This window comes from Mesocricetus auratus, unplaced genomic scaffold, assembly GCF_017639785.1.
Source record: "Mesocricetus auratus isolate SY011 unplaced genomic scaffold, BCM_Maur_2.0 Super-Scaffold_100024, whole genome shotgun sequence".
Classification (NCBI taxonomy): Eukaryota; Metazoa; Chordata; class Mammalia; order Rodentia; family Cricetidae; genus Mesocricetus; species Mesocricetus auratus.
In genome coordinates, this window is record NW_024429205.1 from 32,142,696 (window position 1) to 32,151,202 (window position 8,507).

General features: G+C 38.5%; 1 long non-coding RNA gene across 1 annotated transcript; it reads left to right on the plus strand.

Annotated features, from left to right (window-relative positions):
• The first annotated feature begins 4,998 nt into the window (after nucleotides 1–4,998).
• LOC121133854 lies at nucleotides 4,999–8,241 on the plus strand. Its single transcript, XR_005870867.1, has 2 exons — nucleotides 4,999–8,087; nucleotides 8,176–8,241. It is a non-coding gene; the product is annotated as an uncharacterized LOC121133854 (long non-coding RNA).
• Nucleotides 8,242–8,507: the final 266 nt, after the last annotated feature.

The window sequence follows — 8,507 nt, forward strand, 5'->3', positions numbered from 1 at the left end:
TTAATACAAAGAGTCACAACCAATAAACATATAAAAAATAAAATAGTGCAATGTGCTTAGTTCTAAATGGAATATCTCCATCACAGCTCCTTGAGATTCAGGAATCATCAAAGAACAGGGAACAGAAAATTTTAAGAGACAGAGCTAATGGAAGCCTACAGCATAACAGTATTTGTTGGACATGACAGGACCATTTTACACATGAACTCACAGTGGCTGTGACTGTATGCTCCAGACCTGTGTAAAATGAAGTCAACCAAAATACCATCCAGGGTGGGCTAGGGACTCATATGTTGTCAGACTCTTGATATGGGTAATTGATGGCTTCAGGGAGAGAAAGAGCCTGTTTTCCTCAGAGATACATCCCCTGAAATGCTACCCATTTTCCAATATATTATCCAATACCCATGCACATATAGTCATCACTAGGTGGATCCAGTTTTTTTTAAGAACACATGAAGTTAGGGGGAAAGGTGATGTGGGGATAGGTGAGGAATTAGAAGGGAATGAGGGAGGTAGATTTAATCACAAACATTATCCACAGGTATAGAGTTCTCAATAATATACATACACACATATATAATATATGTAATATATATATATGTATTAATCAGTCATCAGAGATGTTTAAGTCTTGTCACTAGACCTTTCTTATATTTTTGGTTGTGAGCCTAGCCTTTAACCGCCGAGCCATTTCTCCAGCCCCACTAGACCTTTCTTAAACAAAGTAACTGTTCTCAGAGGAAAGTTCTCAAATGTGGCAAATAATTGGTACATGCCATCTAGTGAGAAGAGTGAATAGAAATCCCTCTTTAGCCTATACAAGAATTGCATAAGATCAAACCGGTCAACATTTCAGTGTGGATGAGGGAGGAGTTCATGATTTTCACACTTATTTGCAAAACTATTGACTATTGTTAGATGCTTGGAGAGTTCGTTTTCTTTAAGAGTGTAACCTTTGGTAAGCTGACAATGCCCCCCTGGATAATCCCAAACTCATGCACATAGGGAAATCGCTAATTATTTTTACAGGAGAATACTAAGTTAGGAGTGGGGCAAGAAGGACCCAGGAGTAGTTGAATGCAAATATGATGAAAATATATGGTGTACACAGTATGAAATTCCTGAAGAATAAAAAAATTAACTTTTTAAAAAAATAAATCCCTCTTTAAGTCACATATTAGGCATCCAAAGGAGCCCTACAGAAGAATATCAGGGTTTCAAAATGACAGGGTCTAGAGAGACTGGTTAAGATGTTATCAGAAAACTATCAGGCTTCTCAGATTAAAGTGGAGTTTGCCTGCTCAATTTTGTATGCCAGACTTTGTTGACTCTCCAAGGTGGCCTTACTTCCTTTGAGGAGTGAATGGGAGGTGGGAAGGAGAAGCAGGTGGGGGTTGGAGGGGCAGGAGAAGGGGAAAGAGGGGGAACTGGGGTTGTTGTGTAAAATGAAAAAAAATTTAAAAAGTGGAGTTTGTGCACCTAGGATGCTTTCTGGATACCTTTGTTGTAGTTTTCAATAAAAGTGTTCAAAGGAAAAAAAATTCCAGGGTCTCAGGAGGTTCCTAATGTAGAAACAAAGCCAAACAAAAGCCCCTGGTCTGTGTTTCCGTGTTTCTTCCACAAGACTAAATGACTTGATAATGGAGGGGACTGTGACTTAAATCTGACTGATTATTTCACCGACTTTAATTATTTGGCTGGTGAGAACTGTTTAAAAAAAGATATTCTTTGAAATTAAGACAACCTAAATTCTACTGGGCCTAAGACACCTTGGTCTGACCCCAAGAATCTTAGCTTCCAGATCAGCAGCCTGACCAGCTCACTCTGTAGAGTTGCTTTCCCAGCTCCCCTGGCTCCAATAACTTAGCCACATCATCCACACTTCATTCAGCGTGTCTCACTGGTCGCCACACCCTTGCTGCCTGCTTGTCTTCTTGCCACATTCAGATTCAATGACATGATGCTAACGTCACTACCTGAATCCTTTCTCCTAAATTCTGAGCTCCATCAAACACAACCAGGGTTTCGTGACTCCAGATCCAAGTCTCTCCCCAGCTCAGCCCATTGTGGATTCTCCATCCTGTATGCAACCCCACTTCGGTTTGCAAGTGACATAGATGAATTTGTGAAGGGACTCCTGTAGCTGTGGAATAACAACTCGAAGTGCCTGAAGTGACATCATCAACTTAGCCCAGGGATTAGTATGTAAGTCAAACCTGCTTTGGCAGGTTTTCCCTTCATGAAACCTGTAGAAAAAATTATTTTTTCTTTTGCTTAATTTTTATGCACAGATAAATGTCTAAGAAAATGTTAGTTACATCTTACAGTAATTCTATATTTAGAATTTTAGGGAACTCTATGTTGGTTAATGAGCTGTAACTGAATGACTATTAAAGATTTTCTCCCATTCTGTTGATTGCTTCTTTTCAACTGATGTAACTCATTTATCAACTCTTGCCATTATTTCTGTGCTTCGGAATATAAACAGGAAATTAATTGTTGTGCACATGAAGCATGTTTCCTTTGCTCCCTATACAGTAATTTCAGAGTTTTGGGTTTTGCTCTCAGATAATTTTGAGTTGAGTTTTATTCAGGATGACATAAAGAGGCCAAATGTTAGTCTTGTATGCATGCATATCCAGAAATTTCCCAGAACAATTTGTTGAAGATGATGATTTTTAAAGGTTTTTGAGAACCTTTGTTCAAACTCACTTAGCTGAAGATGTGTGCAGTTTTGCTATATTCTGTTCCCTTGACCTCTCTTTGTCAGTACCATGCTGTGTTATTACAGAGGCTCTGCCATGCATTTTGAAATCAGACATTGTGATAATTTCAGCCTCACATGATTTCTCAAGATTTCTTTGGCAATTGGGGTCCTTTTAGCCTCTGCATGACTTTTGAAATTTTTTATAGTGCTATGAACTATATTATTGAAATTTTAATGGATGCTGAGTTAAATATGTAGACTATTTGAAGTAGTACAGACATTTTAACAATGTTCATTTACCCAAACCTTTAACAAGGTAAGCCTTTCCAACTTATACTGCCTTATGCAATCTCTTTCTTTAGTATTTTATAATTTTCATTACAGGGGTCTTAGTTTACATTTAATAATGAAAATTCTTGTAGGTATTGTGAATGAGGTTCTTTCTTTGGTTACTTTCTCCAGTAAGCTAATTATTGAAATATAGAAAAAACTATTAATGTTTGTGTGTTAATTTTGCATTCTGCTTCCTTGTTGAAATTATCAATTCTAAATAATCTTTTGGTAGAATCTGTAGACTTTATGTATAGAATCATATTCTCAAGTAGGTATAATTTGATTTCTTCCTTTCCTATTTTTATCCCTTGTTTTTCTCATGTCTAATTACTCTGACTAATGTTTCAAGTCTGCCTTAAGTAAGCCTCATAAGAGTAAAGACACAGGGCTGGAGAGATGGCTCAGTGCTTAAGAGCACTGATTGCCCTTCCATAGGACCTGGGATTGATTACCAGCACCCGCATGGCAGCTCACAACTGCCTGTAACTCCAGTTCCAGAGGACCCAACACCTTCACATAGATGTGCCTGCAATATGTTAATATATAGAGTCCCGCACTTGGAAAGCAGAAGCATGTGGATCTCTGTGAGTTCGAGGCCAGGCTGATTTACAGAGCAAGTACCAGGACTGGTTTAAAAGCTACAGAGAAACCCTGTTGAAAGAAAGAAAGAAAGAATTAGGAGAAGGAGGAGGAGGAGGAGAACGAGGAGGAGGAGGAGGAGGAGGAGGAGGAGGAGTAGAAGAAGAAGAAGAAGAAGAAGAAGAAGAAGAAGAAGAAGAAGAAGAAGAAGAAGAAGAAGAAGAAGAAGAGCGAAGACACCTGCATGTTTCTCTTGAAAATAATGGCGATTTTATCAGTTTCCTTCTGTGACACTTGCTTCTCTGCCTAATTTATTAAGACCTTTTGTCATGAAGTTGTGTCTGATCTTAATACATCTTTTTGTGTATTTTAGATAATCATTTGATTTTTTAAATTGTTGATTGTGTTTATGTGCTGTATTATATAAATTTCTTTCTCAGTGTTAATTAATCTTTACATTCCTGGAATGACACAAACATTCTTGTGACTCATGCTCTTTATAAGGTGATGTTTGTTTAATTTGTTCACAGGTATTTTCTGAGCACTTTTGTGTCTGTGTTCATTGTGAATATTAGCCAATAGTCTTCAAGTTTGCTATTGTGTCCCCCTCAGGTTTGGGTAGTCAGGTTATGGGAGCCTCATAGAAACTGTTTAGAGGAGGACCATTTTATTGCATGTTATGTATAGTTCAGAGGCATTGGTGTTTGCTCTTCTTTAAGAGTTTTGTGAAATTCAGGAGTAAAGCTATCCAACCATGAGGAAGTGATTTTTTTTTAAATTTAAGACATGAGTACAATGTATCTTAATCACAATTCTCTCAAGTTCCCTCAGCTTAACACCCACTTCCCAAAACATCTCCTATCTCCTTCCCAACTTCACATATTAGTCAACTTTCTATTACCCACACATTCTTATCACATGTAATTCACCTACTTAGGGTTTTCACATATTGTTTGAATTTTGATAAATAACATGTATCTGGAAATCTGTTCATTTTTCTTAGTTTTATTTAATTCAGTAGCATATTGTTTTTTCAAAATATTCCTTAACAATCCTTTGGTTTCCCTTTCATCTCTAATTTTATATTTTTGGCCTTGTCCTTTTGCTTCTGTTTTTTGGTTTGCATGGTTAGTTTAACTAAAGGTTTATCTATCTATATTGTTTATGTTTTTTAAGAAGTGTCTCTACTTCATTGGTCATCTGTGTTGCTCTTTTACTCTCTGTTTGATGTATTTCTGCTCCAATCTCTATTTCTTTTTATATGAAAGCACATTCTGATGGGTTTCTGTCTGTTTGTTTGTTTTTGTTTGTTTGCTTGTTTTATAAAACAGGGTTTCTCTGTATTTCTAGCTGTCCTGGAACTCATTCTTTAGACCAGGCTGGTCTTGAACTCAGAGATCTACCTGCCGCTGCCTCCTGAGTACTTGGATTAAAGGCATGCAATACCACCATCCAGCTGCATCATATTTTATACCTATTGCTCTGATGTGTACATTCATTGCCAAAACCCTTAATATTGGCTTTTGCTGTATCCAGCATATTTTTGTGTAATTCCTTTGCTTACATTTTTATTTCTTTTGTGTATGTGCCATAACATTTAGAGAGGTGTATAAAAAGGCACCTTGTAGGAATCTGTTCTGCCCTGGGGATCAAACTCAAGCTGTTAGGCTTAGGGGCAAATGTCTTTACTCTCTAAACTATTTTGCCAATCCATATATTTCTAACTTTTTATTCAGGGATCTTTTAAATCTCACCTCTGACTATGAAGTCAATATTATATTTACCTGTTTCCTCAATTGCTACTTGTTCACATGTTTTCCAAAGTTTCTCATGCTGTTGATTTCTGTTTTCCCTGATATGCCAAATATTAACACTTTTTGTATTCATTAACACTTAGTGTTAGACTGACACAAATAATGCATTTCTTACGGGATCCACCCCAATCCTTTGTAAAAATTAAACAGCTGTTACTTCATGAGTTCTATTCATTTATTATTGTATATCCTGACAAAAGTTTCCACTCCCTCTACTCACGGTACCTCTGCTGCCTCCCCCTGCACTGCTCTCAATTCACTCCTCCTCTCTTTCTGTTCAGAAAGGGGCATGTCTCCCATGAGTCTCAAAAAATCCTGGCATATCAAACTGTGGTAAGACTAAGTACCTCCCATTGTATTCAGGTTGAGCAAGGCAACCCAGTGTGAGGAATTGGTTCCAAAGAGCCAGCCAAAGAGTTAGGAGCCGCACAAATAGACCAAGCTACACAACTCTCACAAATACATCCAGAGGGCTTAGGTCAATCCTATGTAGGCCCCTGTTGTTGGTTCAGATTCTGTGAGTTCCTATGAGCCAAGTTGTTTCTGTGAATTTTCTTGTAATGTCCTTGACCCCTCTGGCTCTTATAATCCTTCTTCCCTCTCTTCAACAGTTTTCCCCAAGCTCAGCCTAAAGTTTGGCTGTGGGTCTCTGCATCTGTTTCCATCAGTCACTGGATGAAGGCTTTCTGGTAATAATCATGATAGTCACCAAAATGATCACAGGAACTGGCAAGTTCAGGCTACATATCCACTGTTGCTGGGAGTCTTAGCTGGGGTCATCCTTGTAGATTTGTGGGAGTTTCCCTTGTATCGGGTTCCTGCCTGTCCCTGAACCTCCCTCCCCCACACTTTCAAATACTCTCTTTTAGTACTCTCCCCCTCCACCCAAACATCCCCAACCAGATCTCTCAAGTTCCAACCCTACCTGCAAACAGTCCACCCAGGAGACCTCTTCTATTTCCTCTTCCTGGGGAGATTCATGCATGCCCCCTCCTCCCGCCCTCTTTGTTACATAGCCTCTCTGAGATTGTAGTAATTGATGAGATCTTTGAGGATTGAAAACAATGCCTTTTAACCTCTGAATCAATGTCTGGTTTTCACCATGAGCTTTCTCCTTCTTTAGTTCAGATCAGTGTGAGGATCTCTCTTTTTATTGGGAGCCCCAAAGCTCTAATTCCCTTCAATGACTCCTCTCACACAAAGCTTTCTCCTAGAAAGTAAACTATTTGGAGAGATGTTGGAGTAAGTTTACTTGTGTCATATACTTTAAAACACCTACCTCTCCTTTTTTTCTGTATTTCAAAATCTTCCCTCAGTGACACTCCAAACATACTCTAACACACTACTTCTTTCCTGTACTCTCCAGCTTAGTTCAAATGCAAATCCTACACCAAAACAGTAGACCAAAATGCCTCTAGATGCTGACCAAAGTCATATCGTACCCTCATTTCAAAGGCACTTTCCAGTCACTTTGGTAATTTGGGCATGTATAAGTAACTCTAAATATACACAGGGATGTCCACAAAGCTAAACAGGATTAATGAAATCTATCGTGTTTTATAATTAAGTTTTTGTGTATTTGCTTACTTTTTTCTATTTACCTTAATCATCCACTAACATAAACTCCTTATTCATCTTTCATGTAATAAATATTAAGAATCCAGTGTGCCACAAGAGAACTAAGTTCCGGGAGAGAGCAGAGACATTAAATTTCCCTGCCAACAAGGGAAGAATTCAGTCATTTCTAACTCATCAGGTCCTACCTCCTACAAATTGTCCAAGAAAGAGGTCTCATGATCTTCACGGGCACCTAAAATAAAAATTCTGGCTCAAGATCAACAACAATGAATGCAAGTTTCAGGTCCTCCTATCAAATCTGTGTCAATCGGTAGATTCTATACTTCCTGATCATCATTACTTCCCTGGTTGAGCCAGCAGGAAACAAATTTTCTCTGGCCCCTTGGCTTCCATATATGTGGGAATGACTTCTTGCTTTACATCTTCAACCTGGCTGTGGCTAACCTCATATTCTGCTGCCCTGTTATTGCTTCTTCTGATAAATGTTTTCATGTTCTTCCAACACTTCTATTTTTACATCTGCCATCTTCAACAATATAACAGTGATTCCTTATACCACAGGACTGAGGATATTCAGTGCTATTAGCACCATACACCACACGGTCTTACGGCCCATATGATACCACTGCCACTAAAACATACCAACAGTTTCGTATGTCCTGATCTGGGTCCTGTCCATGTTGTCAATGATACAGTGGTGATGCACTAATATTTGGGGGTTGTTATTAAAGAGTTAGATTGATTTTATCACAGCTGTGTGGTAAATGTCTTTATTTCTGACTCCTTACTGGTTCCTATTATGCTGACATAATTTCTCTTCATCACTTTTGTCATTATTCAGCTATAGTTATCCCGTCCTATGTCAACAGCTGTGACAACCCCTTGTTTACTTCTTGATGGCTCCTTTAGACCACTGGTGGCAGTAAGGAACCATGAATCTGGTTCTCCAGAGGAGTTTGTAGGATATTCCTGGGATGGATGAAGAAAGAGACAGCCATCCTCAGGCAATTCCTGAGATATCAGGATGCTGAGCAAGTGGAGTGATACAGAACCTTTGGTGCAGTCAGATACAGGTAACCAGGGAAATCCACACTTAAATCACCCGTGGAAATGCCTCTACATAGATATTTTATGTGGTTCTACTCTTTTTTTTTTTTTTAGAGATTGTCATCAGAAATAAGAATGCCTCTCACCCTTTGGACATTATCAATAAATTTCTCAACTTTCTGTGGTGATACATTATTTATGATTTAATAAAGATTGTCTGAGGTATCAAAAAGCAAAGCCAGACACATTAGTTAGCTCTAGAAGCTAGGCATTGGTTGGTGGTATGCACTTTTAATCCCAGGACTCAGAAGACAGATGAATCTCTCTGAGTTCAAGGTCACCCTGGCCTACACAAGAGTTAAAAGTAACAGAGTTCATGCCTTTGATCCAAGCACTTGGATCACACACCTTTAATGTAAGCACTAGGGAGACCCACTGGGTTAAAC